Below are 22391 nucleotides of genomic sequence, written 5' to 3' on the forward strand. Positions count from 1 at the left end.
GCCGGCCGAGATATCACCTGTGGGCCAATCCGGGGCTGCCACATCACCAAAGCAGCTAACGTCCGACCACTAGTGTTGAGCATTCCGATACTGCAAATATCGGGTATCGGCCGATATTTGCTGTATCGGAATTCCGATACCGAGTTCCGATATTTTTGCGATATCGGAAATCGGAATCGGAAGTGTGCGGTGCTTATGGTTCCCAGGGTCTGGAGGAGAGGAGACTCTCCTTCAGGCCCTGGGATCCATATTCATGTAAAAAATAAATAATAAAAATAAAAAATATTGATATACTCACCCCTCCGGCGGACCCTGGCTCTTAGCGGTGCCTCCGTTCCTAAGAATGCAGGGAGTGAAGGACCTTCGATGACGTCGCGGCTTGTGATTGATCGCGTGAGCGGTCACATGAGCGGTCACGCGACCAATCACAAGCCGCGACGTCATCGAAGGTCCTTCACTCTGCATTCTTGGGAACGGAGGCAGACGCTTGGACCGGTGAGAGCCGGGGCCGTCGGAGGGGTGAGTATATCAATATTTTTTATTTTTATTCTTTATTTTATACATGAATATGGATCCCAGGGCCCGAAGGAGAGTTTCCTCTCTTTCAGACCCTGGGAACCATTCCGATATTTTGTGTCCCATTGATATGCATTGGTATCGGGTATCGGTATCGGCGATATCTGATTTTTTTGGGATATCGGCCGATCCAATCCGATACCGATACCTTTGCATATCGAAAGGTATCGCTCAACACTACCGACCACCAATGGGAAGAAGCCACATCACGGACATGCTCAGTAAGGTGATCTCTGGACTTTGACTCCAGAGCTCAAGGCTGCACCTGTATATTACTGGTTACCATAGACTTGGCCGGAGAGCCAGCAGTAACCAAACATATACCACGATCTTGAGCAAGACACTGGGACCGATGTCTGCTGCGCAGCACCCGCAGCGGCCAGACCTGAATGGGAGATCACCGCACCAGATAAGGCTTGGGATCTATCCTGTGCAGCAGGAGAATCCCGATGCCTGACACCTTGATTTTGCCAAGTGAGCAAATGTTATCACTTTATGTGCTGATGGAGAGTGCTAGTTCCTAGTCTATGTGAACTGAGACATACCTAGCTTATTTTATCTTGTGGAACCCACAGTTTGCAAAATAACTGACTGAAGGTGCTAGGCAAAAGAACTTCAACACATAATATATCTCCAGGTGTGACTCGCCACCTCCACCACAAGACCTTTCAGATACTGTTGAATCTCCTCCACCGAAAGTACATGTGGCATCATCTGCTTCAGAGCTGTCCGCAGAACAAGTAGATTTTGGTCCAGAGGATAATTTAACCTTACATCACCTGCACTGAGCAATACCAAGGCCAACACCCTGCTCCTCTGATGACATCACCTCTTTGACACACCTGTGTGATCCCCGGGTCTCATCCGCCACAGAATCATTATCAACATTTTCAACCCAGATTTAGTTGACAGTTTCTTCTGTGTGAAAAATAGCATGAGCTTCTCCCCACCCTGCCTGATTCCCACCGTGAAATTTGCCTTGGCTCAGAGTGCTACTGTAGCGCCCCCACCGCCGCAGGGCCAAGGGGTACCCGGTACCGGGCCTACGGGTCTCTGCTTCTGGGGTTGTCACGGCGGCTAGGCCCCGGTCCGTGACCCTGCCGTGGGGCGCACAGTGAATGATAGGTGTGGATGTTGGTGGTGCAGTTGTGGGGTGCAGGTCGCGGTAAATAACGAGGACACCAGGTTGCAGTCTCTTTACCTCTTTACTGGAGATCTCTGAGTCCTCAGTCCAGAATATGGTTCACCAGGCTTCGCAAGTCCGGCCGGTCCAATGGCACCTTCAGAGTTCACTTCACAGGTGGAAATCGGTGCCTTCCTTCTTAGCGCTATGTGTTGTAGTCCTTCCCTGCTATGCTTATGGAAAGTACCCCACAACCGTTGTGTCTGTTTCTTAAGTTCCCTCACAACTCGATTAAATGATGTTCTTCTAATCTTCCGTCCCTTCCTGATGTTACAGTTAGAACGGCACCCGTTTGTCGGATAGGCCTGGAGTTCTTCCGGGACCCTAGAGACGCCCCTCTCCCGCAATTGCCTCCCAAGACTTCATAGGTGATATGTGTTAGACAGCCCGCCTTAAACTGACTGTCCTGCCGCTGTTTAGAGTATTGCTTGAAGCTGGTTATTGTAATACTCCCTCGGCGTTCCGGCCACCGGTAGTGCGCCTCAGTAGGATGTTGCTCCGGTCTTACAGCACGACCCCTACTGGTATTCTCCTATTGCTTGATCTCGTTTCTCACTCAGCACAATCTATCTCGCTTCTAGTCCTTTCTTGGGTCCCGCCGCTTCCCGGAGCTGGCGCGGACCCGTTACGTTCTTTTCAATGCCAAGCCTCTGTCAGGATCCCACCCCTGACAGAGACCCTACTGTCACTTCCTCCACAACACCCTCTGCCACTAGGTGTTGCTTCGTCCAATCCAGTCAGCTTTCTGATCTAACTTCCTGCCTGACCCCCAGTTTACCCACTATGGTGGGGAGTGGCCTAATGAATAGAACCCTTAGCTCCCCCCCGGAGGCCCGGCTGTGAAATGTATTGGTGTCTGTGATACCTGATCAGATGAACTCCTTCAGTGCCATCGGACGCACCGTAGCTCCCCATAGTGGCGGAGCCACAGTACTGCAACGACCAGGACTCTGGGGCGCTGCACTCCCCCCTGGTTAAACACAGTACTCCGGGACTGGGAAGAAAACAACAATACAAGTTAGAAAAAAGACATACAGTTTTGTTGAGTGCAATAACAATAAGCATATTTGAACAGAGCTTCCCTTTATGGGAGGTGAGGACACTTGAACGTTACAAACATGGTAAAATATCATAGCAACATGCTATAATTAACTTTTCTTACCCAACCGGGTATTCTACTAAGTGCAAAAATTGTTGAACAATAATTTAACTTTGCCTTTAAGGACATACACTCTGAATCCACTAAAGACCTTCCTATAATCACATTATAAGGTATTTTAACTTTTTCATTCTCCTTCTTTAAATCTGCAGGACCGCCTGTCCTATCGGCACCAGACCTTCTGCCTCTCCTTTCAATTACAGGACCGCCCCGTTCAGCCAGGGCCTACTGCCTTTTCAACTACTATACACAGTATAGAACATAACATTACTTTCAGTTTAAGAGCACTGAGCCATCTCTACATGACTCCTATGAGGACTCAGGGTTTACCTTCTATCCTAACTATCTATCAACATTATCAAGCATTTTCTTCTGAACATTAAGCCTTCTCATTATCTTTCTTTCTATCATGCATGCTGGACTCCACATCTATCCCTACGGGTCCACTGCACCCTTCTTCTATCTTTCACCTCTTACTTCTCAGAGCACATTATCAGTATTTCTTCACATTTAACTAATTAAACACATATAACTTTTCTCATATAAACATTATCATCATTTCCTTTGGGCAAGACATTATTGCTTCCGGTCTTAAAGCAATATCACGGTTTAAGCGCAACAAATGAACATCCCCTTTAAGAGGGGATCAAGTCTCTGTGAGGTAGCGTATTTTCTCAAGCTACCAGTCCATACTCAGCAAAGGTTCCAGTGCGGTATCTTCGCAAAGAGTCCTTCTTTAAGTAAAACCAGTAGGGAGCGCCTTTAATAAGGTGCAACTATATACAAGGAGTTCGGATCATGCACTGTTCATGATTTCAGCAGTTCTGTAAACTTTGTGCAAAAACTTGAAAGACAAACAAGAAAACAAAACAATAGGGATCCCGGGTCAACAAAAGGATCCCTTTAAAAGTTTACCCTGGACGGGTTTAGCAGAACACAGGAAAACAGCAACTATTTACAGATTCATGGTATCGAGGTTTATTCTCTTGGTAGGTTGCCAGACATCAGCTGATGGTGGACATCTCCCGACCGTGCAGGCTTCAGTCCTTGGTCCACGGCTGATGCGGCGGTAGTCTGTTCCCTCTCCTTCCAGTCCCTCCATTGTAGGATCAAGTACCGCTTGTATTGTTCCCAATTCAGCACGGCAATGGTGTGACCTTCTCGCCGGACTCCATCCAGCCCAATCCGGGGGGCCTCCCACCGGAGGATGACTCCCTCCGGGCTCACATCTACGAACTCCCCCGTCTGGGTCGGTGGCAGAGGTATCAGCCTCCCCATTGCACCGGGGGATAATACCCCTAGCCCCGCCAAGAGGAAACGGTTATTGCGAAGGCGAGGATCGATCGCAGGATCGGGATCGGTCGGGGGAGCAAGGGCGCTTTCTATACCTGCGTCTGATGTGATTCCACCGATGTCGATCTGTTTCATTAACGAGGACGCTGGAGTCGACTGCAACCCGGACCGCAGCCCCTCCTCGGCAGCCTCCGGATACGGCTCCGCTCCCCATAGCTCCTCCTCGGCTAGTTCCGAAGTCAGGATAGGTCGGCTCAGCTCCGCTACCGGCTCCGAGGAACTCAGGTCCTCCCGCTGCGGTGGACGCGGGTCCTCCTCTGATGGGTGAGGACAAGCCGGGATCACCTCGCCATTGTTCGAGCCCCTGCTGTTCATCGTCGCTGTCCGGCATTCGGCGGCAATGCATGCATCTAACTCTGCCATCTCTCCAAGGTCGAGGTCCTCCTTCACCTCGTTCCCGCCATCGCAAGTCAGGGGGCGGTTCTCTGCTTTGAGGCAGGTCATCGCTTTGCAACAAGAGGCGCAGGGGGCGATCACCGTTTCTGGCGCCACTTTGGTAGTCTCCTCCCATGGCACGCCCTCCTGCTTCTCTGGCGTAGCAATGGCGGTGGTTTTTGGCGGGAACTTTTGGCGGTAAATGGCGCAGCACAGTCTTTGCAATAAAGTACAGTCCAAGCACAACAAATCACAGTTCCAAGGCACACATGACCTGATTCTTCAGGCTTTAGTAGATCCTGTTCGTGACGCCAAGTTGTAGCGCCCCCACCGCCGCAGGGCCAAGGGGTACCCGGTACCGGGCCTACGGGTCTCTGCTTCTGGGGTTGTCACGGCGGCTAGGCCCCGGTCCGTGACCATGCCGTGGGGCGCACAGTGAATGATAGGTGTGGATGTTGGTGGTGCAGTTGTGGGGTGCAGGTCGCGGTAAATAACGAGGACACCAGGTTGCAGTCTCTTTACCTCTTTACTGGAGATCTCTGAGTCCTCAGTCCAGAATATGGTTCACCAGGCTTCGCAAGTCCGGCCGGTCCAATGGCACCTTCAGAGTTCACTTCACAGGTGGAAATCGGTGCCTTCCTTCTTAGCGCTATGTGTTGTAGTCCTTCCCTGCTATGCTTATGGAAAGTACCCCACAACCGTTGTGTCTGTTTCTTAAGTTCCCTCACAACTCGATTAAATGATGTTCTTCTAATCTTCCGTCCCTTCCTGATGTTACAGTTAGAACGGCACCCGTTTGTCGGATAGGCCTGGAGTTCTTCCGGGACCCTAGAGACGCCCCTCTCCCGCAATTGCCTCCCAAGACTTCATAGGTGATATGTGTTAGACAGCCCGCCTTAAACTGACTGTCCTGCCGCTGTTTAGAGTATTGCTTGAAGCTGGTTATTGTAATACTCCCTCGGCGTTCCGGCCACCGGTAGTGCGCCTCAGTAGGATGTTGCTCCGGTCTTACAGCACGACCCCTACTGGTATTCTCCTATTGCTTGATCTCGTTTCTCACTCAGCACAATCTATCTCGCTTCTAGTCCTTTCTTGGGTCCCGCCGCTTCCCGGAGCTGGCGCGGACCCGTTACGTTCTTTTCAATGCCAAGCCTCTGTCAGGATCCCACCCCTGACAGAGACCCTACTGTCACTTCCTCCACAACACCCTCTGCCACTAGGTGTTGCTTCGTCCAATCCAGTCAGCTTTCTGATCTAACTTCCTGCCTGACCCCCAGTTTACCCACTATGGTGGGGAGTGGCCTAATGAATAGAACCCTTAGCTCCCCCCCGGAGGCCCGGCTGTGAAATGTATTGGTGTCTGTGATACCTGATCAGATGAACTCCTTCAGTGCCATCGGACGCACCGTAGCTCCCCATAGTGGCGGAGCCACAGTACTGCAACGACCAGGACTCTGGGGCGCTGCACTACAACTACGAGTGCCTCTACCCTGTGGCATAACGATTGTGGGGGCAGAGGTTGCAACTGTGACCGGGCTTGTGCGGGAAAGGGGCTCACCAATGTCGGCGCCTATTTCAACTGGATGTGTGTCCAAGTACATTCTTTCAGTTGAAATGCATTATGGCACATAGACCCGTCGAGTCCCTGCACTGCAATATGAACTGCATGCCAATCAGAGGCTAACAGCCGATGTCAGTGGTAGTGGTGTCATACGCTGCCTGTCGCTTGCACACTGAAGTCAGTTACTACCTACAGAAGAGCTGCATGGTGTAATGGGGCAAAGTGAATAGAACCATTTATTTTTTTATGAGTTAAAAAAAATGGAAGAACGGGGGACATATATACCAGAATGGGGAACATATACACCAGGATGGGGGACATTTATACCAGGATTGTCCCAGGATTAAAGACATATATACCAGGATGAACCTAGGATGGGGAACAGCGCCTCGGGGTCCTGGTCGTTGCAGTAATGTCGTTCTTCCACCAGGGTGAGTGATATTACGTCTGAAGGCAATAAAGGAGATCTGTTTACCAGGTATCACGAACCACACAACACACTTCACACTCCAGTCCACCAGGGGGAGCTATGATCCTATTTATTAGGGCACTCTTCACAATTAGGTAAAACTGGTGGTCTGGATAGGAAGTTAGGCAGAAGCGAGCTGGGCTTCACCCAGTTAGCTGCTATCTGAGCTCCGCTCAGGTAGTGGGTCCCTGACAAGGGTGGGATCCTGTCAGAGGCCTAGACAGAAGGCCACGGAGTTGCGTCAGCCCGACGTGAGGCAACATCCTAAGAAAGAGACAAGAACAGTGAATTGTATTGTAGAGAGTGAGAAACGAGGTCATAGCAAAAGGAGAGGAAACCAGAAGGAGTTCTGCCCTGCAATAGGCTGCCTCCTTTCTGAGGCGCAGGATCCAGTAGCCGGAAAACTAAGGGAGTCATCGTCTCCAAGCCTTGCTCCAGAGACCGGCAGGACAGCTAATTCCATATTAGTTGCCCGACCCATACCCAGGAGGCACGGTGGCAACTTGTGGAGGCCAGGGCGTGCTAGAGTCCCTGTAAAAAGCCTCAGGCCACCAGTCATACGGGTTTGTCCTATCCTTACCATCAGGGGGACAGAGAGAGAGACATAAGATCTAGAACACCAACAACAGTTGTGAGGACCTTACCGAGACGCTCAGCAGGGAGGTACTACAACACCCAGGCACTAGAGGAAGGTTACTGATTTCCACCTGGATAAGGGGACTTTGGATTTGCCTTCAGACCGGCCGGACCCTGCCAGCCCTGTAATCCAGTGCTCTGGACTGTGGACGCTGAAGCCTTCAGTAAAGGTAAAGAGACTGCAACCTTGTGTCCTCGTCCTTCACTGCGCCTCACACCATCCATCATCTACACACTTGGAAGCCCTGGGGACATACTTCACCTGTGGGAAGCTATACCATCTAGCTGCCATAACATCACCCCAGCAGACCCCAAAGCAGCGTCGGTCATTCTGACCGAATACCACAGGTGGCATCACGAACATTATCCCTTTAAAGACCTTTCCCCCACATTTATCAGACGTCTCCCGAGGGCCACGGACCGGGTCAGCCACCGTGACATCCCCGTTGAGAACCGAAGGACCCGGTACCGAGTACCCCGCCGCCCTTGGGGGCGCTCCATATGTACCAGGATAGAGGACATATATACCAGGATGGGAGACATATATACCATGATGGGCCCAAGATTGGATACATATGGATCGCCCCCAGAGTAGGGCAATGGGGTACTCGGCACCGGGTCCTTCGGTTCGGGGGATGTCACGGTGGCTGACCCGGTCCGTGGCCCTCAGGGGTGTCCAGTAAAAGGAATAGTCTTTATGGGAATAGTATACGTGACGCCACTGGTGGTATTCGGTCAGGGTGACCGACGCTGCGGTGAGGGGTCCGCTGGGTGTGATGTTATGGCAGCTAGATGGTATACCTTCCCACAGGTGAAGTGTGTCCCCAGGGCTTCCCAGAAGTGTAGGTGGTGATAGTGGACGATGTAAGGTGCAGAGAATAACGAGGACACAAGGTTGCAGTCTCTTTACCTTTACTGGAGGCTTCAGCATCCACAGTCCAGGGTACAGACCACAGGGTAGGCAGAGCCTGGCCAGTCTGAAGGCAAATCCAGAGTCCCCTTATCCAGGTGGAAATCAGTAGCCCTCCTTCTAGCGCCTGTGTGTTGTAGTACCTCCCTGCTGAGCTTCTCGGTAAGGTCCTCACAACTCTTGTAGATGTTCTAGATGTTATTTCTTCCTCTCTGTCCCCCAGATGGTGTGGATAGGACAAACCCGTATGACTGATGGCCTGAGGCTTGTTTATAGGGACCCTAGAGATGCCCCGACCCCCCACAATTTGCCACCGTGTCTTCTTAGGTATTAAGGTTGGGCAGCCAACTTGGAATTGACTGTCCTGCTGGTCTCTGGAGCAAGGCTTGGAGACGGTTGCTCCCTCGGTGTTCCGGCCACCGGCTACGCGCCTCAGAAAGAGGCAGCCTATTACAGGGCAGAACTCCTGGTGTTATCTCCTTGTGCTATGACTTCGCTTCTCACCCTCTACAACACAATTCTCTTTGTGTCCTTTCTTAGGATGCTGCCGCACGTGGGGCAGGCGCAGCTCCGTGTCTTTCTGTCTTGCTAGGCCTCTGACAGGATCCCACCCCTGTCAGGGACCCTCTGTCTGCAGCTCTGATGTTCCTCCTTTCCCCCTGTCTGCCTGACAGGTGTTGCCTGGGCAAAGCCCAGCCAGCTTCTCTCTAACTTTCTATCCAGCCCACCAGTTTTACCCTTCTGTGAGGAGTGCCCTAGTAGATAGGTGCAAGGCTCCCCCTGGTGGTCTGGAGTGTGAAGTGTGGTGTATGGTTTGTGATACCTGGTAGGAAGATCTCCTTTATTGCCACCAGACGTAATATCACTCCCCCTGGTGGGAGAATAACATTACTGCAACGACCAGGACTCTGGGGCGCTGCACATATATACCATGATGGGCCCAGGATGAGGAACATACAGTGGGGCAAAAAAGTATTTAGTCAGTCAGCAATAGTGCAAGTTCCACCACTTAAAAAGATGAGAGGCGTCTGTAATTTACATCATAGGTAGACCTCAACTATGGGAGACATACTGAGAAAAAAAATTCCAAAAAATCACATTGTCTGTTTTTTTATCATTTTATTTGCATATTATGGTGGAAAATAAGTATTTGGTCAGAAACAAACAATCAAGATTTCTTGCTCTCACAGACCTGTAACTTCTTCTTTAAGAGTCTCCTCTTTCCTCCACTCATTACCTGTAGTAATGGCACCTGTTTAAACTTGTTATCAGTATAAAAAGACACCTGTGCACACCCTCAAACAGTCTGACTCCAAACTCCACTATGGTGAAGACCAAAGAGCTGTCAAAGGACACCAGAAACAAAATTGTAGCCCTGCACCAGGCTGGGAAGACTGAATCTGCAATAGCCAACCAGCTTGGAGTGAAGAAATCAACAGTGGGAGCAATAATTAGAAAATGGAAGACATTCAAGACCACTGATAATCTCCCTCGATCTGGGGCTCCACGCAAAATCCCACCCCGTTGGGTCAGAATGATCACAAGAACGGTGAGCAAAAATCCCAGAACCACGCGGGGGGACCTAGTGAATGAACTGCAGAGAGCTGGGACCAATGTAACAAGGCCTACCATAAGTAACACACTACGCCACCATGGACTCAGATCCTGCAGTGCCAGACGTGTCCCACTGCTTAAGCCAGAACATGTCCGGGCCCGTCTGAAGTTTGCTAGAGAGCATTTGGATGATCCAGAGGAGTTTTGGGAGAATGTCCTATGGTCTGATGAAACCAAACTGGAACTGTTTGGTAGAAACACAACTTGTCGTGTTTGGAGGAAAAAGAATACTGAGTTGCATCCATCAAACACCATACCTACTGTAAAGCATGGTGGTGGAAATATCATGCTTTGGGGCTGTTTCTCGGCAAGGGGCCAGGATGACTGATCCGGGTACATGAAAGAATGAATGGGGCCATGTATCGTGAGATTTTGAGTGCAAACCTCCTTCCATCAGCAAGGGCATTGAAGATGAAACGTGGCTGGGTCTTTCAACATGACAATGATCCAAAGCACACCGCCAGGGCAACGAAGGAGTGGCTTCGTAAGAAGCATTTCAAGGTCCTGGAGTGGCCTAGCCAGTCTCCAGATCTCAACCCTATAGAAAACCTTAGGAGGGAGTTGAAAGTCCGTGTTGCCAAGCGAAAAGCCAAAAACATCACTGCTCTAGAGGAGATCTGCATGGAGGAATGGGCCAACATACCAACAACAGTGTGTGGCAACCTTGTGATGACTTACAGAAAACGTTTGACCTCTGTCATTGCCAACAAAGGATATTTTACAAAGTATTGAGATGAAATTTTGTTTCTGACCAAATACTTATTTTCCACCATAATATGCAAATAAAATGATAAAAAAACAGACAATGTGATTTTCTGGAATTTTTTTTCTCAGTTTGTCTCCCATAGTTGAGGTCTACCTATGATGTAAATTACAAATGCCTCTCATCTTTTTAAGTGGTGGAACTTGCACTATTGCTGACTGACTAAATACTTTTTTGCCCCACTGTATATACCAGAATGAAAGACATATATACCAGGATTAGAGACATATATATCAGGATGGGGATCATATATACCAGGATGGGGGACATATATACCAGAATGAAAGACATATATACCAGGATTGGGGACATATATACCAGGATAGGGATCATATATACCAAGATGGGGGACATATATATCAGAATGAAAGACATATATACCAGGATTGGAGACATATATACCAGGATGGGGGATATATATATATATATATATATATAACAGAATGAGCCCAAGATAAGGGACATATATACCAGGATGGGGGACTTATATACCAGGAAAGGGCCCAGGATGTGAAAATCTGAAAATATATGTAGCGCCCCCACTGCCGCAGGGCCGAGGGGTACCCGGTACCGGGCCTCTGAGTCTCTGCTCTGCGGTTGTCACGGTGGCTAGACCCGGTCCGTGACCCTGCTGAGGGGCGTACAGTAATAGATGTGGATGGTGGTAGTGGTGCGGTGTAGTGCCGGTCGCAGTTAATAACGAGGACACAAGGTTGCAGTCTCTTTATCTCTTTACTGAAGGCTTCTGGGTCCTCAGTCTGGAATACGGTTAACCGGGCTGCGCAAGTCCGGCCGGTCCGATGGCACCTCCAGAGTTCCCGTTGCAGGTGGAAATCTGTGCCTTCCTTCTAGCGCTTGTGTGTTGTGGTCCTCCCCTGCTGTGCTTACGGGATAGTACCCCACAACTGTTGTGTCTGTTCCTCGTGTTCCCTCACAACAACTCGATTCTGATGTTCTTCTTCTTCTCGCCCCCCCAGATCTTATGGTAGGACGCACCCGTATGATGGGAAGGCTCGGAGCTCTTCCGGGACCCTAGAGTCGTCCCTCTCCAAAGGTTGCCCCCTATGTCTGCATAGGTGATGTAGGTGAGGCAGCCAGCCTATAGCTCTCTGCCCTGCCATTGGTTTGAAGTAATGCTTAGAGCTCTGTACTTCCTTGGCGTTCCGGCCACCGGTTATTTACGCCTCAGTAGGATGTTGCCTCGGTCTAACAGCACGACTCCTACTGGTATTTCTCCCTGTTGCGTTGATCTCGTTTCTCACTCAGCACAATAAATCTCGCTTCTCGTCCTTTCTTAGGGCACCGCCGCTATGAAGTGCAGGCGCGGTCCCGTAGCTTTCTCTCTGATTGCCAGGCCTCTGTCAGGATCCCACCCCTGACAGGGACCCTACCGAATCTTCCCCTACAACACCCTCTGCCACAAGGTGTTGCCTGGTTCCAACCCAGTCAGCTTTCTTACTAACTTCCTCCCTAACCCCCAGTTTTACCAGACTGTGAGGAGTGGCCTAATGAATAGTACCCTTAGCTCCCCCTGGAGGCCAGACTGTGAAATGTATTGGTGTCTGTGATACCTGGTCAGATGAACTCCTTCAGTGCCATTAGACGTACCATAGCCCCCTTAGCGGCGGAGCCACAGTACTGCAACGACCAGGACTCTGGGGCGCTGCATATATATGATGCCTTTTATATCACATTATCACAAGCGTAAATGCTTAGGACTTGAATAGAATTCTGTTGCTTATCCTTGTGGACCTCCCCTGAATATTTGATATAGATCAGAATATCTACTTGGAAGTCATGCTATTTTGTTTTCCTTCCATATTAGCAAGGCACTGTGCTGGAGAAGCCTTCCTCGAGTGTTTATCTAATGTATGCAGTAGGGTGCAAGATGAAGTTTGAGGGACACGAGAGCCTTGATAATTTGCTCATATGGTCCTAGATTTTTCCTACAGGATTCATATGTATCTCATTAATGTCAAACTTACATTATAAAATAGTGGCAAAACTTCCATTAGATACCCTAATCATTTTTTAACTCATTTGTCAGTGGTTTAAAAAGTTGCTTCATGTAAAAACTGCTTTATTTATATGCTTTTTCTAAAGGCCCCAATCAGACATCCATTTTCCAGGTATGGGTTCTATCTTTGATTAACACGGTCCTATTACAAAACAAGTTTGATCCATAATTTGGAGAAAAAAAACAGATGTGACCAGCCCCATATATAATATAATATATAATAATATATGGGGCTGGTCACATCTGTTTTTTTTTCTCCAAATTATGGATCAAACTTGTCAATGCAAGGTTCTGGGTCAGTGAAAATCTCAAATAACGCAATAGAAACCGTCAGCAGGGTTTTTGCAGATAGGGCAAACTGATCAAACACTGATAAAAACCTAATTCATCAGATCCAAGGAAATCAGTCCATTTTATTGCTTTATACATGAGAAAAAAATGACAATACATTTAAGCACAAAGCTGTTTTGCTAGTTAGATCTGGAGGTCAATTAGTACTTCAATTAACAATACAGACATAACATCGGAGTCAAGTAACTTCCTTTTTCTGTGAACCAGGATGGTAAAAAACACAAATCAAAATAGGGGCTAGTACCTTTTCAGAAGAAGAAGAAGCAGCAACATTTCTGACACAGCTGCATTACTTCTCATTTTACAGACGCACTGCCACTAACATCTTTGTTGGCCAAGGTGTGATAGTAATTGATGCCATCAATTTACTACAGTTGATGTACATCAAAGTAGAGAGCTGTGCAGGAAAGCAAGTAGTGTGACAAGGTCCTTTCCATTCATGACCATTGACACATTTCTATTTCACAGTTATGCATATAATGGCCCCTGGTCCTGATGGTTATAGCAATAATTATTACTATAAATCATTCTGTGAAATTCTTGTCCCCATTTAGTTCAAATTTTCAATGCCGCTGCGTCCGTTGGTTCTTTCCCTATGGAAAATTTGGATGCCACAATTATACTTATTCCCAAGCCTCATACTAGTCCTGATCAAATACTTAATTACCGTCCCATTTCATTAATTAATGCTGATCTCAAAATTTATTCCAAAGTCTTAAGCTAACCGCCTTAACCTTATTTTGTCCAAATTAAATTCCACGGACCAGATTGGATTTATCAAGCACCGGCAATCCATTGAAGCTACCAGGAGGCTGATAAATATTATTAAATTAATTAATTCCCAAAAAATTAACTCCACTTTAATTTCCCTTGATGACGAGAAAGTATTTGATCGCTTAAATTGGACTTTTCACAAATGTTCCCTACAAAAATTTGGCTTTGATTTAGACTTTATAAATAAAATTATGGCTTTATATTCCGATCCTCAGGCAAAAATTTATATTAATAATCACTTTTCTTCCCTATTTCCAATCTCTAATGGTACCCGGCAAGGTTGCCCCCTTTCTCCATTGCTTTTTGCCCTTGCCATAGAGCCATTAGCCCAGCTCATTAGAGATAATCCCTCCACAGAGGGAGTTCGCACGGATCGTAAGGAATTTAAAATCAGTTTATATGCTGATGATATTTTCCTGTCCCTTACCAATCCTTGTCATTCTATTGCACATTTGCAAACCCTTCTTTAAAAATTTTTTCATTTTTTTCATATTTTAAAATAAACAAGTCTAAGTCGAAAATTTTTCAATTTAATCTCACTGATTCTCAAATCCGGAGTATAAAGGATATTTCGTCCTGGAGTTGGGCGGAGAGGGATATTGTTTATTTGGGTCTGAGGTTTTCTAGAAACCTTAGCTCCTTGATTCCCAGCAATTTGGATTCTCTTATTGCTTCCATTTCTAAAGAACTTAGATTTTATGATGATAAAGTATTATCGTGGTGGGGAAAGTGCCTTACTGTAAAATCAATAATTCTTCCCAAGATTCTCTGTGTCTACAGGTCCTTTCCTTTACTTGTTTCTACTTACTATTTGATCAGTTTTGCAGGCACACCTCAATCTGTTTGTTTGGGGCAACAAGAGAGCTCCTATAGCCTCTAGTCAACTGTATAAACATAAATTGCATAGAGGTATGGGTCTTCCTAATGTTTCGGCCTATTATTTCTCTAATTTAATTAAACAGAGTCTATATTGGTGGTCTGCAGATCATACACCTTCATGGGTGGAATTGGAATTATATTTTAATAGAAATTCTCCACCTTGTAATATTATTATGAATTTATTCACCTCTAAGTCTTTGCTTCGGTCTGATCATCCGATTTTTGTAGCTGTTCTTGTGGCATGTCGGAAATTTCTCAAAATTAAAAGCGGTTTTGCCAAAAGCTTATGCTGAGACTTCCCCTCTCTTTTTTGGCTACTGTTTTCTCGTTTGATCTGCATTCAAATTGGACTGACTGGGGAATCTCTAAACTATATGACATCTTTGATGGTAACAAGTTTGTGTCATTTATTTTATTTTATTTACGGCTTTTATGCAGTTTACTATTTTAAAGGATTTTTTGAGGCCACTGGTGACTGGTCGTCCTCCTTTATCGGAGCCGGCGATTAGTATTTTATTCAACTCCGGTCATAGCATAGCTTGGTCTACTCAATATATCTACCAGTGGTTTAATAATGATTTCAAAATGATAAAATCCCCATACATGAGCAAATGGGAATCTACTTTGAATCTTTCTGTAGCTCTAGATGACTGGGAACTGGCCATGTCCTTGACTTATTCTGCCACCATGTTCATGGCTCTTCATGAGTCTTATTTTAAGCTTATCTCTAGGTGGTATTATTCACCATCTCGCTTAGCATTTATTAATCCTTCCAATTCCCCTCTCTGCTGGAGGGATTGTGGACATTATGGTAGCCTTTCCCATTTGTTTTGGTTTTGTCCACGTATTAGACCTTTTTGGGATGAAATCTCTTCTCTTATTTCTATTATATTAAAACATTTGGATTTTTCTCTGTCTCCTCAGTTGGCCCTGCTCTCGTTGAATGCAGATCAATTGACTCCACCTTTTAGGAAACATGTTATACATCTGCTTTTAGTTTCTAGGAATGCTATTGCTTTTTTTTGGAAATCTTCTAAATACCCTCTTCACAAGAAATTATTGACAAACTGGCTTTGCATAAATCCTATGAACAAAAATTGGCGTTACTGAATGGCTGCTTTCCTTCCTTTTTGAAAAAATGGTCTCGCTGGCTGGAAATATTTCGATAAGAATTTACTGTATTTATTGTTTTGCTATTTTATTTTATTCTATTTTTACTTTTATGTTTCATGAATGCTTCATGTCATTGCATTTATGTTAACCTTGCTCTCTCTATGTCTTGTTTTGGTTGAAAATGTTAATAAAGTTGTTTAGAAAAACAGTTTGCGTATAATGTATAACAAATGGTAGCAAATTGCCTACAGAGACCATTCTACACATAATAATCATCACAGGTTTATGCAAGAAATGTATGTGAACCCCTTGCTGTGCAACAGCTGAATTTTAAGTGTACCTGTGATGAACCTGCAAGTCGCCGCACCACCTGATGTCACTTTTACATCAGAAGGATCACATAGTGTGGTCCAGGGCCGGACTGCCAGAATGCCAGAAGGGCCTGTCTGGTCATGGGCTGCCATGTCTACTTCGTTGTTAACAGAATCTGTGTTCTCAAGAGACTCACACTGTTAAGAGTTGTAACGGAGGTATCATTAGAAATATCGATCTTGTAGTAAATCTTGCTTTTCTATGTTTGGGTAATATTAGTAATATATCCCATCTGGTGCTTGGGAATGAGGATAGTGTGGGCCTGTCTGATTTCAAATGCCATTGTTGAATTTCAGTCCCAGTCCGTACCTGGTGTGGTCTCCCGACTTGCACCAACGTGACATTCTGCAACCCCTGGGGACACGTAAGGTCAGCTTGGTACAATTTTACACATACAACCCCTGTCCACACGGGATCAGGGAGGCACACGGATTGAGAGGATGTAGCCCACACAGTTGTTGACATGGCAGCTCACTCATTCACAACCCTGACAGGCTGAGAGGCCCATTTCACTAGCACCGGTGAAACACAGCGCTGCCATCCCAGTAAGACTGCCACCAGTTCCTTGTTAGATATAAGCCCACTCTATTAACTTGATTATATTCAGTCAGAAACTAGCCCTGGTAGCATGGGACATTAAACCGAGAATACGGACATGTGGATTTGTGGATTGAGATAAAAGAGCAGGCCAAGGTTAAATTATATATTTAATCACCTTAAGGGCACACTAGACAATACACTATATGCATAATGGTTATACATATACAATGGTCAGATATGCAAATAACAAATAGTGGTAGTACAAAAGTATGCAGAATGTATGAGTCAGTTATCAGTCAGACAAAAGGCCTGGCCTGCGAGGGAGGGGCTGCCACATGAGAGGCTTGTGGTCCCCTCTGTTCCTTGACTTCTCCCCACACATTGTGTTGTTGTGACCTCCCTTGAGAAAAAGCATTAGGCCATGCTTTACACGAGCATTTACCCCTTTGGGTCACTCCCCTCCTGACCTTTGGGCTGAACTTAAATCCCCTTCCCTTGCCTTTGGCAACTAGAAACTCCAAAATCTAAGATGGGTCTCTTTAATGGGCAGTCTTAGGGAGGTGGTTTTGGCTCCATTTGATCTGTCCTGGCTCCTGCTGCGCATTGAGACCAAACATAACTTTGCTACCTGGCTCCTACTAGCCATTCTGCATAACTCCCCATCCTGGGGTGCTACAACAGAGTGACACCCTGGAAAGCGTTCGGTCTGTTCCAGAGATCTTGAAAATATAGCCAGTATGTGGCTAGGACGTACAATAAGTCCATATTCTCCTTATAAAATCCTAGTTGTCTGAACAAAGAAGTTACAGGACATGGATTCCATATTGCAAGGATTCCATATTGCAAGGAAGCTTTTTTTACTGAGCTTAGCTGGCTCAGGGTGTGAGATCTGGCACTCACAGCCTTTTGAGGCTTGACCACCTGCAGAGGTAGGTGTCCTGTTACAGCTGCACAAATGAAGGGTGTTTTATAACCCCATGCCAAACAGAATGCAAATAATTGTCATGAAATCATATCTCCAGTATTCTTCAGAGTACAAGTCATTAAACTTGATTTTATTTTATCGAAACACATTGAAAATTCTGTACTGATCCATTGTTATAAATGTAGAGATGCCTGAGCTCTACGTTTTTTTCCCACAAAAATCTAAATCCTCTGACTTTCATATGGCTATAAAGTTCATTGGGTGCACAGCAGTAGGAAAGCTAAGAGGCACCTCTGTTCAGCAGAACTCTCAATTACTTTAATGTTACTTTTTAGCAGTCTTAATATCGAGCAATTGAACCACATATAAATAAAATACTATATATCAGTTTAGTAAAAAGCAGTGTATGGGTATCTAAAATATAACTTTTATTAGGTCCTTTAAAACCAAAAAGCCCAGTATTTTGATAATTCAGCACAAGACATATACAAGTAACATATAAGACGTGTAAGAAAACACTAGAGCTCACTACCAAAAAGAGTGCAATAGAACCATGATGACAACAACCTACTATATCATTCGCCAACATATAATGAACAATTGGTACGTTAAATGGGTATTCCCATCTCCAAGATCTTATTCCAATATGTAGTAGGTGTAATCATATTAGCAAATGCCTCCAATTAGAAATGTAGTGTAGTTTTTCTGAATCACTATGTCTCTTTACCCATATGCAGGGTATTGCAGGATCTTAAGTATCCATGGTTATGACCACAAGCAACCAACTAACGGTCACTATATCTGTGGTCGTTACCATGCATACCTAAGGTCCTGCAATGCCTGCACTTGGGGGAAGTGACACAGTGAATCAGAAGAACTATACTACATTTCTAATTGGAGGTGTTTGCTAATATTATTATTATTACACCTACTACATATTGGGATAGGATCTTTGAGATGGGAATACCCCTTTAATGTGTATGTATAGAAGCAACTGGGATTGTGTATATCATGGAGGCTCTGTAACATTTAAATGAAACAGCCTCACCCAAATTTGTAAAGGTTTCCATTGTCATTTCAAAGGAATCCCTCGTCTGTGGTAACGGAAGGGGTCCAGATACCCACCGTCTTCAGTGCCAGAGGGTAAAAAATTACTTCAGAGATTCTCCCAGGGATAACTTATGTTATAGAGCCTCCATGTTGCACACACTCCCACTTGGTTCTATACTTACAGTCTACATTGGCTGCTACTAAGTTGGAACAATTAACTAATAAAAAAAATATTACTGAAATATTTTGGATCCACAAAGAAATACAATTTGGACCTTTCTGTGTCTTTACATGCAGGTATAGATGGTGGTCCTTTAGGACTTTACGCAGTTGTTTTGGTCCTATTTCACCTAAAATATGACATACAGATGTAACAATTGTTTGGGTCTTGCGCTATGAAACTGTGCAAGAATAACCAAAGGAACTATTAAAACCAAGATGACTACAGTTGCTATAGATCGGCCTGTTGTTGATTTTCTATGTAACATTTCACTTGAACAGCATTTTAAAACTTTTTGCATTACGTGCAATGTTTGTCTATTCTTCCATATGACTTGGAAACAGGTGGCACTTCTTGTTAATAGTGTTTTCTTAACTCATCTAAGACCGGAGCCGCAGGTGGTCAGAGACTAAAAGCAGCTATTTGTGGAGGCTTGGTTGCATTAACTGGCCTCTGTCAGCGGAGCTGAGCGCAGTCGAGGGTCGTGGAAGTTGTCTTGCCTTTTTGATACAAAGACAGAAACAATGGCTAAATAGTTTGATTAGTGAAGTACACAGAAACAGGATTCAATATGTATCTGAATGACTTACAGATATGCTTTTAATACAAGTACTTTGTATTCTAAAACATTTCAATAACAGGCCAAAAATTCAATAAGCATTGTACTTAAGGCACAACTACCTGAGTCCAGGCCTTGTTTTCAGTCCAAGATTTCTACTTTGAAGTGAGTACTATAAAATGCTTGATTCAGTCATGAAGTGAGACCACTGTTAGACCATGACTCTCTAATTCAGAACAGTTCGTACATGTCTGTGAAAATTAAAACCACAGAATCCATCAGTTAACATATGCTGTATATGGTACAGTCATGCATAATTAAAGAAATCCTCCTCCTCCCATCAAGATTTGTTGCCTCTTAATATATTGAAGTAATCATATTATTTAGCACTCTTCTGCTGTACATTGATCTGTTATTTCACTTATGCCACCGTTGATCTCCTGATGAACCCGGACTTATGGGGGAAACGCGTTGAGATCGTGAGCATATAATCCAGTAGAAGCAGCACCATCTAAAGATGAGTAACTTGGTCTTTATCTTTATGTTGCATTTCCTCACAAGGATCTATCAGGCTTTTACTTGGAGACCAAGCTATTTGTTCATCAGGTCTGCTTACACTGTAAGTCTGCTGGAAAATGACATATACCTTTGTCTAATTCTTTGGCATTATGTTTATTGTTTAAGACAAACTAGAATGTATTGATTTGGGTATGTGCATTATATATGTGTACATTTTTTCGATACCCTGTGGATATTATCTTCCTATTTTGTGCCGCACCTTTACACTTTATCTCATTGATTGTTTACATCTGTTGCATGCATGGGACTGTCCTCTGTTGTGTTAGACCATTGCTTATTGTCTTGAACACATTTTCTCAGTGTATACTGTACCCTGTATTATACCCTGGAAGGTAGCCTGCCCAGTACCCCTCCTGGAACCAGCTACACCCTTTCAGCAGATACTCATAGACATAATGATTTAGCTTTACTTGTCTATCTATATGTCTTACGGTAGGGCTAATCAGGGAAGCTCAGGGTCAGCCGACACACGAGCGGGGAAGCCATCTCTCATCAATTTAGGGTTCCAGCCTCCATAATTAGAAGGTGTGCAGCAGGTGCTAGGTTAGGAGATAGTGCACCCCTCCTCACACTGAGCCCTTTGTGTATTTGTATGCTGCACCGATTCCTGCACTGGGCTATTCTAAACATGAATGCAGATTTGTAGCTTAGGCATAGTTGTTTTTCATCGGCATTATCATATTGTAATGACCACTGTCCCATAGCTGTTTATCCCCTTCAGCTCTGGGATATATGCAATTGTGTCTTGTTTTGCACATCCCCCATCTATATGTTCGGTCCACAGATGAGGTGTTGTTTATGAGGGATACCGTAGACTTTAATTTGGTCCACTTCTACCATATTTTCTGAGACTGTCGATGGGCGAGCGGTAGAGCCGATTGTTGTATCTATGTGTTGTGCGCCTACCCCCGCAGCTTTGCGGGTGTTTTACAGTGCCTTTTGGTCTCCAGACATGGTGGCATTGAAAGAGTTCAGTTTTGGTCTCTGACCAGATTATAATCTCACAGTATTACACAGGCTTGTCTAAATATTGTTGAGCAAACTTTAAATTGCTTGAACATGATTTTTGTTCAGCAATGGAGTCATCCATTGTCAGTGTGCATAGAGCCTGAAGGTTGTGTGCATTAATTACTGTTTTCTTTGAAACAATTGTACCTGTGGATTCTAGGTCTTTCTATAGCTCCCCACAGGTGGTTCTTGCTTGTTGGACAACTCTCCTAATTATTTTCATTCCTTTGTCTGAAATCTTGAGCTGAGCACCTGGACGTGGCCAGTTTATGTTGAAACTATGTTCTTTTCACTTCTGGATTATGGCCCCAACAGTGCTCACTAGAACCATTAGTAGTTTAGAAATGTTTCTGCCACCAATGCCATCAGTATGTTTTGCAACAATAAGTTTGCCAAGGTCTTGAGGCAGCACACTGGTTTTACCAATCACAAGATGTTTCTTGTGTGGCACTTTGGTAATGAGACACATTTTTAGAGGCCATCAGTTGACCCAGCTGATATTATTTTTCACTAAGTGGCAGGATTGCTTTCTAATTGCTGATAGATTTAACCCGGTACCATGACTTCCATGACTTTTTTACACCTCTTTCTTCATGTGTTCAATACTTTTTCAGTGTCATTTTTCATTATTACACATGACCTAATTTATGGACATGTAGACAAGAACAAGAAGGGCGCACTCTTCTATAAATTCAGGTGGTGCTCAGAGAAAAAAACAGTATAAAGTATATATAAATAAATATACTGGGGGTACTGCTATGGGCACCAAGTTCGCACCAAGTTATGCCAATCTTTATGTTGGAAAATGGGAACATGACACCATTTATAAAAATTCCCCATGGGGTGCGAACTTGGTGCTCTGGCAGAGATTTATTGATGACGTCATTTTTATATGGTCTGGTGGCCCTGATTCTTTGTCTGATTTTATTAATGTTTTAAATAAAAATTCGTATTTTTTAAAATTTACGGCAACCACCAGTACCGAAGCAATTGACTTTTTAGACCTTAGTATTTTTATTTCGGAAGGGAAGATCCACACTAAAACGTTCCATAAACCTACAGATGGGAACAGCTATATTGCCCTAAAGAGTTGCCATCTTCCCAACTGGCTACTCAATGTCCCCAAAAGTCAACTGATCAGGGCACATAGAAACTGTTCCCGAACACAGGATTTTGATAGAGAAGCAGATTCTCTCACAAAGAAGTTCATTAATAAAGGTTATTCAGCTAGTTCTCTATCCTTGGCAAAAAAACAAGTCAAAAAATTACCCAGATCACGTCTTCTTTTGAATAAAGATAAAAAAGATAAAGAACCACTGGGGGAAATTGTTCCTATCATTATCAGGTATAGTGCTAATACACATCTCTTCCGTAGAATAGTTAAAAAACACTGGAATATTCTTAA

Source organism: Ranitomeya variabilis, chromosome 6 (assembly GCF_051348905.1).
Source record: "Ranitomeya variabilis isolate aRanVar5 chromosome 6, aRanVar5.hap1, whole genome shotgun sequence".
In the NCBI taxonomy this organism is placed as follows: domain Eukaryota; kingdom Metazoa; phylum Chordata; class Amphibia; order Anura; family Dendrobatidae; genus Ranitomeya; species Ranitomeya variabilis.